This window comes from Dermochelys coriacea, chromosome 8 (genome assembly GCF_009764565.3).
Source record: "Dermochelys coriacea isolate rDerCor1 chromosome 8, rDerCor1.pri.v4, whole genome shotgun sequence".
NCBI classification, from domain to species: domain Eukaryota; kingdom Metazoa; phylum Chordata; order Testudines; family Dermochelyidae; genus Dermochelys; species Dermochelys coriacea.
The window spans coordinates 70,801,453-70,812,018 of NC_050075.1; positions in this window are offsets into that span (position 1 = coordinate 70,801,453).

Genomic DNA, 10,566 nt, shown 5'->3' on the forward strand with positions numbered 1-10,566 from the left:
TTTTATCTATAGCTATCAGGAACACACTCTCTTATATTGTTGTTAAATCACATTTATTGAAAACCACTTCCTACTAACACTTTATGTTAATTACAGAAATAAGTATCTTAAAAATCACCTCCAGTTCTCAGCAAATTTCTTTCATATCTCGACTCATCACAGAAGGATTCAATTATTAACATTTCCTTTGTTTCCATTAACGTTATCTGTAAGTGTAAATATATGTCCACATATGTCACTGTTAATACAATTCCAACAATTTTAGAATTTTTCAAAACAATGCATATAGATAATCTCATTTGTAATTTCTCAGTAATACACAGGAGAAAGTAATTTTGTGAGTGCCTCTGTTAAAACACTACAGAGTACCTTGTTTAAATGTACATTATCAACGCAATAATAAATTCTTCAAACTAGCATTTTATTTCATAAAATGCATTTCACCTAATTCCAAACCTCACAACAAATTTTATTTTTTATTTGTATCTATTAGTCTGAGCCTGAGTGAGTGTCCGATTGGCTGCTAGCCTGCAGGGGGCGGGCATTAGGGTGTCTGTGTGTTTGCGTCAGGGAAGCCTGGCTGTTTAAAAATAGCCAGAGCCTCGCGAACCAGCTGAGCGGCAGCGAACCAGCGGAGCAGCGGGGACAGCAGAGCAGCTCACAGCAGGAGTTTGCCTGGGAGTTCGCCTGGAGTGAGCCCAGTGAGGCTTACATCTTGCCAACGTCTCTGAGGAAGCTCCGTAGTAGGTAGGTGATATGGAAGGGGGGGATTCAGCTGTTGTGACCTGCACTGGATGTGCCATGTTTGTCTTTCTTCCACAGGACAGAAGCGACTTTGTCTGTACAAAGTGCAAGCTGGTCTCCATATTGGAAGAGAAGATTGAAGGTCTGGAGCAACAGGTAACGACCCTGCGTTGTATACGAGAGACTGAGGATTTTCTGGACCAAACTCAGGATAGCCTTCTAGGGGCACAAAGCTCTAAAGATGTAGAGCAGGTTGCACAGAGGAGCCAAGAGGCCAGTGAAGAAGCTTGGCAACATGTGACCTCCAGAAGAGGTAAGCGGAATGTCCGGGTTCCAGTAACACAGACACAGGTAACTAACCGCTTTCATGTTCTCTCCACAGGTACCAATGCGGAGAGTGGACCAGATGATATGTCTGGGGGGAGAAAGCAGAAGGAGACTCCGCTGGTTGGGAGGCATGAGATGCGATGTCCTGAGGTTGGGGGTTCCACGACCACCACTCCCAAGAGGAGAAGGCGGGTGGTGGTGGTCGGGGACTCTCTCCTCCGGGGGACTGAGTCATCTATCTGCCGCCCTGACCGGGAAAACCGAGAAGTCTGCTGCTTGCCAGGGGCTAAGATTCGTGATGTGACGGAGAGACTGCCGAGACTCATCAAGCCCTCGGATCGCTACCCCTTCCTGCTTCTCCACGTGGGCACCAATGATACTGCCAAGAATGACCTTGAGCGGATCACTGCGGACTACGTGGCTCTGGGAAGAAGGATAAAGGAGTTGGAGGCGCAAGTGGTGTTCTCGTCCATCCTCCCCGTGGAAGGAAAAGGCCTGGGTAGGGACCGTCGAATCGTGGAGGTCAACGAATGGCTACGCAGGTGGTGTCGGAGAGAAGGCTTTGGATTCTTTGACCATGGGATGGTGTTCCATGAAGGAGGAGTGCTGGGCAGAGACGGGCTCCATCTTACGAAGAGAGGGAAGAACATCTTTGCCAGCAGGCTGGCTAACCTAGTGAGGAGGGCTTTAAACTAGGTTCACCGGGGGAAGGAGACCAAAGCCCTGAGGTAAGTGGGAAAGCGGGATACCGGGAGGAAGCACAGGCAGGAAGGTCTGTGAGGGGAGGGCTCCTGCCTCATACTGGGAATGAGGGGCGATCAACAGGTTATCTCAAGTGCTTATATACAAATGCACAAAGCCTTGGAAACAAGCAGGGAGAACTGGAGGTCCTGGTGATGTCAAGGAATTATGACGTGATTGGAATAACAGAGACTTGGTGGGATAACTCACATGACTGGAGTACAGTCATGGATGGTTATAAACTGTTCAGGAAGGACAGGCAGGGCAGAAAAGGTGGGGGAGTAGCACTGTATGTAAGGGAGCAGTATGACTGCTCAGAGCTCCGGTACGAAACTGTGGAAAAACCTGAGTGTCTCTGGATTAAGTTTAGAAGTGTGTGCAACAAGAGTGATGTCATGGTGGGAGTCTGCTATAGACCACCGGACCAGGGGGATGAGGTGGATGAGGCTTTCTTCCGGCAACTCACGGAAGCTACTAGATCGCATGCCCTGATTCTCATGGGTGACTTTAATTTTCCTGATATCTGCTGGGAGAGCAATACAGCGGTGCATAGACAATCCAGGAAGTTTTTGGAAAGCGTAGGGGACAATTTCCTGGTGCAAGTGCTAGGGGAGCCAACTAGGGGGAGCGCTTTTCTTGACCTGCTGCTCACAAACCGGGTAGAATTAGTGGGGGAAGCAAAAGTGGATGGGAATCTGGGAGGCAGTGACCATGAGTTGGTTGAGTTCAGGATCCTGACGCAGGGAAGAAAGGTAAGCAGCAGGATACGGACCCTGGACTTCAGGAAAGCAGACTTTGACTCCCTCAGGGAACAGATGGCCAGGATCCCCTGGGGGACTAACATGAAAGGGAAGGGAGTCCAGGAGAGCTGGCTGTATTTCAAGGAATCCCTGTTGAGGTTACAGGGACAAACCATCCCGATGAGTCGAAAGAATAGTAAATATGGCAGGCGACCAGCTTGGCTTAATGGTGAAATCCTAGCGGATCTTAAACATAAAAAAGAAGCTTACAAGAAGTGGAAGGTTGGACATATGACCAGGGAAGAGTATAAAAATATTGCTCGGGCATGTAGGAAAGATATCAGGAGGGCCAAATCGCACCTGGAGCTGCAGCTAGCAAGAGATGTCAAGAGTAACAAGAAGGGTTTCTTCAGGTATGTTGGCAACAAGAAGAAAGCCAAGGAAAGTGTGGGCCCCTTACTGAATGAGGGAGGCAAGCTAGTGACAGAGGATGTGGAAAAAGCTAATGTACTCAATGCTTTTTTTGCCTCTGTTTTCACTAACAAGGTCAGCTCCCAGACTGCTGTGCTGGGCAACACAAAATGGGGAAGAGATGGCCAGCCCTCTGTAGAGATAGAGGTGGTTAGGGACTATTTAGAAAAGCTGGACGTGCACAAGTCCATGGGGCCGGACGAATTGCATCCGAGAGTGCTGAGGGAATTGGCGGCTGTGATTGCAGAGCCCTTGGCCATTATCTTTGAAAACTCGTGGCGAACGGGGGAAGTCCCGGATGACTGGAAAAAGGCTAATGTAGTGCCCATCTTTAAAAAAGGGAAGAAGGAGGATCCTGGGAACTACAGGCCGGTCAGCCTCACCTCAGTCCCTGGAAAAATCATGGAGCAGGTCCTCAAAGAATCAATCCTGAAGCACTTAGAGGAGAGGAAAGTGATCAGGAACAGTCAGCATGGATTCACCAAGGGAAGGTCATGCCTGACTAATCTAATCGCCTTTTATGATGAGATTACTGGTTCTGTGGATGAAGGGAAAGCAGTGGATGTATTGTTTCTTGACTTTAGCAAAGCTTTTGACACGGTCTCCCACAGCATTCTTGTCAGCAAGTTAAGGAAGTATGGGCTGGATGAATGCACTATAAGGTGGGTAGAAAGCTGGCTAGATTGTCGGGCTCAACGGGTAGTGATCAATGGCTCCATGTCTAGTTGGCAGCCGGTGTCAAGTGGAGTGCCCCAGGGGTCGGTCCTGGGGCCCGTTTTGTTCAATATCTTCATAAATGATCTGGAGGATGGTGTGGATTGCACTCTCAGCAAATTTGCGGATGATACTAAACTGGGAGGAGTGGTAGATACGCTGGAGGGGAGGGATAGGATACAGAAGGACCTAGACAAATTGGAGGATTGGGCCAAAAGAAATCTAATGAGGTTCAATAAGGATAAATGCAGGGTCCTGCACTTAGGATGGAAGAATCCAATGCACCGCTACAGACTAGGGACCGAATGGCTCGGCAGCAGTTCTGCGGAAAAGGACCTAGGGGTGACAGTGGACGAGAAGCTGGATATGAGTCAGCAGTGTGCCCTTGTTGCCAAGAAGGCCAATGGCATTTTGGGTTGTATAAGTAGGGGCATAGCGAGCAGATCGAGGGACGTGATCGTTCCCCTCTATTCGACACTGGTGAGGCCTCATCTGGAGTACTGTGTCCAGTTTTGGGCCCCACACTACAGGAAGGATGTGGATAAATTGGAAAGAGTACAACGAAGGGCAACAAAAATGATTAGGGGTCTAGAGCACATGACTTATGAGGAGAGGCTGAGGGAGCTGGGATTGTTTAGTCTGCAGAAGAGAAGAATGAGGGGGGATTTGATAGCTGCTTTCAACTACCTGAAAGGGGGTTTCAAAGAGGATGGCTCTAGACTGTTCTCAATGGTAGCAGATGACAGAACGAGGAGTAATGGTCTCAAGTTGCAATGGGGGAGGTTTAGATTGGATATTAGGAAAAACTTTTTCACTAAGAGGGTGGTGAAACACTGGAATGCGTTACCTAGGGAGGTGGTAGAATCTCCTTCCTTAGAGGTTTTTAAGGTCAGGCTTGACAAAGCCCTGGCTGGGATGATTTAACTGGGACTTGGTCCTGCTTTGAGCAGGGGGTTGGACTAGATGACCTTCTGGGGTCCCTTCCAACCCTGATATTCTATGATTCTATGATTCTATGATTCTATGATTAAATTTATTGAAAACCCGCAATAATAACACAGGAAAAAACATCACAGCTACTAGCTGTATTTGAATGTAGTACTACATTAATTGAGACAATCCCAAAGAATAAGAATGGAAAACATTTTACCACAATAATCCAATGACCTAGTGCATTGTAAGAAAGTATATCATTTTGCATGAATTCATTTTTTTAAAAAAGAGAAAAAATCTACAGTTATATGGGTCAATTAAGCAAACTACGTGCTCGAGACTATACTTTATTTTCCAGTTTAAATAATTGCTTAAGTACCTGCTTACCGTTATTCATTCTCTTATATCATATTGTATTTACTGTTACTTAAGACTGTGCTTAGCTGACGGTGCTTTGCCCACAGGATGGGCATGAAAGATCATTAACATTTACTATCTCAAATTTCATTTCTCTGTCACCTTGACAAAATGCTAGTGGAAACTACTCCAGAGGTGGCATAGCTTATACCTGTTTACACATAAGCTTGTATTAAATGGATTAATCATTCTGGCACACAAAGAATACTATGTAGTTCATAAATACACACCTAGAAGAGATACTCACTGTTAAAAATGAATTGATATGGAACACAGATTACAAGCATTTCTTTATTTTTAACACCCATATGTTCTGTCATGCTTGCTTTAAAAACTGACTAACCAGTGCAGATACCAGTGTTAGAGTCATGGCCCCATTGAACTCTATAGTAAAACTAATGTTGCCTTCAACATGTCAAGTACTGTACCTCAGGTCTATAAATCAAAATACTATTCAATACATGTTTGGCAGCAGGAAATACAGCAAACTGCTGCAGCTGTTGGTTTATATTCACACTTCCATGCTATTTGGACTTGAATATTTTTTAAAACCATTATTTTGACCTTTTCATTATTGATAGAATATTTCCATGTAGCGACACAAGAAGTAGCCTACCTTTCTGCTTGCTTTCTCAACAACGCACTCAAATTCGCATTGATCACCTACACTAGACAATGAGGAAAAAGTTAACTTTTCAAAAACATTTGATGAATCAGTTGCCATCCATGTTCACTGTTATTTAAATTTACCTTATCACCCAACTAGCTTCTTGTCATCAGGTCATGAAATGAAGGATTGTGCAAACTAATTTTTCTCACTTTTGCCTCCAGTCTGGCTGTAATTTTGTGGTCTGCACAAATGTTACTGGACAAGAAATTTAACACATATTAGCACCTAATACAATCTCCTTTTTCTCTGTTTCACCATTGTGTATCTGTCATTTGTTTGCTGATATTTTTACCTCAAAACCTTTCACCTTACTTCATAAGTTGAAGTATATTATCAAAATGTTTAAAAATTACATCAACATGGTAAACAATTACCTTTGTGAAACCATTTTTTGTCTTCCATAAACATGTAATCAATACCACTTGCATTGTTGCTTTTAACTTCTACTGCTACTTGTTTCTGTTCTTCTGCTGCCACACATTCCTTTTCTTCTGTGTCTGTGACCTCCAAGTTTATCACATTCCTGTCATCAGGATTCTCTGCCATAATCACCACATATTTTTCCAATAATGGCTAAGGGAACTGTTTTTTCAATGTCATCCACATCTGTTTGGATGTTTTCCTTTGACAATCTCTTTTCAGTACCTAATGCTGGTGGCTTTTTAAGTGGGAGATACTGTACATATATCTGAAAGTCTTCCCTTATAGGTTTCCATTTTAAATTTATTACTACAGCAGTGGTAACTTTGTATGGTCTTCAATAAATATTACAGTATCCCTCCCTTTCTTGTTCTCCTTCTTGCATTCAGTAACATAATGCATTCCCCAACCTTGCATGTTATTTTCCCATATTTAGAAATTTCTTCTAGAATAGTATATTTCTTGGTTTTGTTATGCTTTAGAAATATTACTAACAACCAATGCAATGTCAGCATCCATTGCAGTTTTCAGACTAACACTGTACTCTTTGTAGTATTTTTCACTGAATTCCTTGAAAGCATGTTGTTTTGTAAATAAATGGAGAAGGTGTTGTTACATACACTTACAGTGTAATTCTCTGAAACTTGGTCTGGAAACCTTGTTTCATGACCATACAATAGTTTGAAAGGGTGACATTTTGGTTATCATGTGTGGTTTAGAACTCAAAGAAAAAAAAAACAAAGAAAGTCATTCCAATTACTCTTGGTGTCAACCAATTTCCGCAATGCTTTGTAAAAGGTAGTGATTGATTAGTTTGTGCAAAGAAAGAAAGAGTTAATATAACATCTTGACTGAGACAGACTATACATAGAATCAACAAGGTGTAAGCTGGAAGACATTGTAATGTATTGCTATGGTTATTTTTCATTTCATAAGAACATAAGAATGGCCATACTGGGTCAGACCAAAGGTCCATCCAGCTCAGTATCCTGTCTGCCGACAATGGCCAATGCCAGGTGCCCCAGAGGGAGTGAAACTAATAGGTAATGATCATGTGATCTCTCTCCTGCCATCCATCTCCACCCTCTGACATTTCACATGTGATACAGTAAAAAGACTTTAAAGATTTATTACCAATACACAGTTTACAGCATGGTCCTGTCTACTTACCTTTACTATTGGAAAAAAATTCCCTAAAATTACCTGTGGGCGGATTTGTTGGTGTTTGGGTTGAATAGGTAGAAGCTATATTCTATCCCCATTTTTTTCACAAAAGGCCAGGTTAAACTGAAAACAATTTATGCCTTAAACTTTCCTTTGGAAATGTGCACATTTATGATCCTTTCTCTATTTCCTATTGATGTTATATGATATTACTGTGGCTTCCTATCCCATCTTTTAGTATTACTACATGGAAAAAATAAATATGTTAGTAAATCAAGTTGCTATTAATTTTTTTTTAAGTTGTGTGAGGATACATAGAAAAAGTTGTCAGCAACAATTTTCCATAAAGAAAACAGTCATGAGAACAATGAAGCCAAGGTTCACTGTTGAATATCTATGACCTGATTGTATAGTTGAAGAAATACTGAAAAGAATCTCAAAAATAAGTCATTACCTCATTATTGAATTCAAAATCATGAACTGTCATTATCTGCTCTAGCCATCCAAATAGATTTATAATTTTACAGATTTTCTTTACCATCTCATGTGCTGTGTTATTTCTAAGTGGAAATGCTTCCACCCATTTTGTAAGGTGATCTGTAGCTGTCAATATGTACTGGTTTCTTTTGTTACTGGTAATGGCCCCATTAAATCCATTCCCACCAATTTCCAGGGCCTCTGGACCTGTATGCAGGGATACAGGTTACACTTTGGATCTCTCCTAATGTTTTCTTAATAAGCCCATATGTACTAAACAGATTAAACACTGTGATGGGATTTTCACAGTGGTTTAAACAACCACACAATCAGAATCCACTTCACTTAAGAAAGTAAAGAAATATAGGGATAGGTATAGGGATAGGAAAAGTCCTTCAAGAGTAAACCTGCATAAACATGATGTGCCAGCGCAAAGAGCAATAGAGGTTATTGTTGCACTATGTCATGCCATTCATATACATTGCACTTGTTGTTGCCAATTGGAAGCCTTATTGTGTAGCAATAACAAACACAAATAATAAATAATTTTATTGGACACTCCTTCAAAGCTTGCTTTCTGTTTTTTAAGGAAGTGATTAAGACTTTGTATCATGTATATGTAACCTGCACTGAGAACATTCCTAGTGCATTGACAATGGAAGGGATTAAAAAAAATTGGAAATATAGATAGTAGAAATATGAGAATCCAAAATTCACTTTAAAGTTTTTCAAGATGGTATCCAAATTTAATTCCATTCCTACTTTCTGGCAATGAAGACATCTCTCAGCCTGGTGTGGAGAGAATATGATATTAATATTCATTTATTAAAATATTATTACAATGGAATAAAGCTCACATTTTCAGACCAAATGGTTAAATATCTTTCTTTGCAATATAAAATTTCAAATTTGTATTTAAATTTAAATTAGAGGATTTTACTTCATTACTTTACATATCCAGTCCTTGATATCTTTTGCCATTCCTGGCCAATAGTATTTTGATGTCAGTGCAATTCTTGTTTTGACTATTCCTTGATGTCCACAGATTGGACTGTCATGATACCATGATACCATTCAAACAGTTGTAAGGCTTGTTTCATGATGTGCATAACGTCAACCTTTCTACCTTTTGCAGAATGGAAATGTGTTCAATGGAGATGTGTTGATGACATCATGTTGCAGTTAAGCAATTAGCTCATAGTTTTTAAAAGTATCTACATAAAAAGATGTCTGTATACAGTATGAATTGTGATGGCTTGAGTACGAGAGAGGGAAGAATTTTACTATAGAGTTGTAATTGGATGTTGAAAATTCTTAAAATTAGAAATCATTGCTCAGTGAAAAATGTATGGATTATTATTGCTGTTTGTGAATACAATGCTAGCCTGATTCAGAAATAAAATTGAATTATAGCATATTTTTGTAATATTTTTAATGTAATTTGTCATGCAACTGACACAAATACATTTCTTAGAGTAGCTAAATATGTAGCAAATGAGATTTTTGTGGGATTCATGCTACACTTTTTAATGTAATAATGTCATATACAATGAATACAATGAAATCTTTGGTACATAAATGATGGGCCTGATCCTGCACCACCGGGGTTGTTTGGAGCGTTACCATTAATTTCAATGGGACTAGGATTAGTTTTGCCGATTTTCTTTCAATATCCCACAATATTTCCTTTGCTACATAATATAAATAAAATCTGCCCATATGCAACCAATGGAGATCAATTTGAATTTCAACTAATTAGGTCACATATAACATTTTAAGCAAGTCATAGTTACTGGGGACAGGAAATATAACAGCACAAAAATAATATGAATTTTGAAAATATACAGGATATTGGATTATGTGTTAAAAACAGAATATTTACTGAAACCCCTCCTTTATCTTTCACATTGATGTTTATTACTGTGTGGGGTTTTCCCTTAGTACTGCTTTTTGGAAAAAACAGAGTATGCTGTAATTCAAACGAATCTGTGAGAAACAATAAACTCATGTGTACACATTTCAATATCAGGATAAGATCACAAGCATGAAATACATTTACAAAGCACAAAGTGACTTCAGAGATGTTTTGTTTAATGTCCTTGACCATTTGGAGCTTGATGTACTCAGCCAGGAAGAACCTAAATCTTTGGATACACAGGATTTCTTCTAATGGGCTCACAGAGGGTTGACAGATAAGTTGTCCTGGCAGGATAGTTATTTCACTGGAGAATGGTAAGTGGAGACACTTGAGGTAAGCAAGACAGGTAAGTAAGGATAGGAGTGTATCCTATCTGGGTTGACAAATCCCACCTTATATCACAGTAAAACTGAAGTACCTTATCTCCATTAAGTTTGTAGCTAAAAATCTTAAGTGGCACTTTAGTTTTAAACAAGCTGCCTAGGCAAGGTCATCACAATATCTTTGAGATATTCCTTGGTAAAAAAAAAAAAGAAACAACAACTTTTTTAAGCAGTAAGGACTAAACTCAGAGACTTCTGTCTTTTCAGGACTTTTTAGAAAGCATTCTATGGAGTTAAACACTTGGGCTATTGTATGTAAAATAAGCAGTGAAGGTTTTCGTATTCCTTTATTGGTTCCTTTCCAGTTCAGAGTAGGCTACACAGTTTCTTAGTAAAGAAACATTTAATGTACACAAAACACTGAAAATAGTGTAAACATTATAAATAGTATTCAGAATACTTATGAATTCCCTTTGAACACAAAATATTAGACAGAAAATCTTCTAT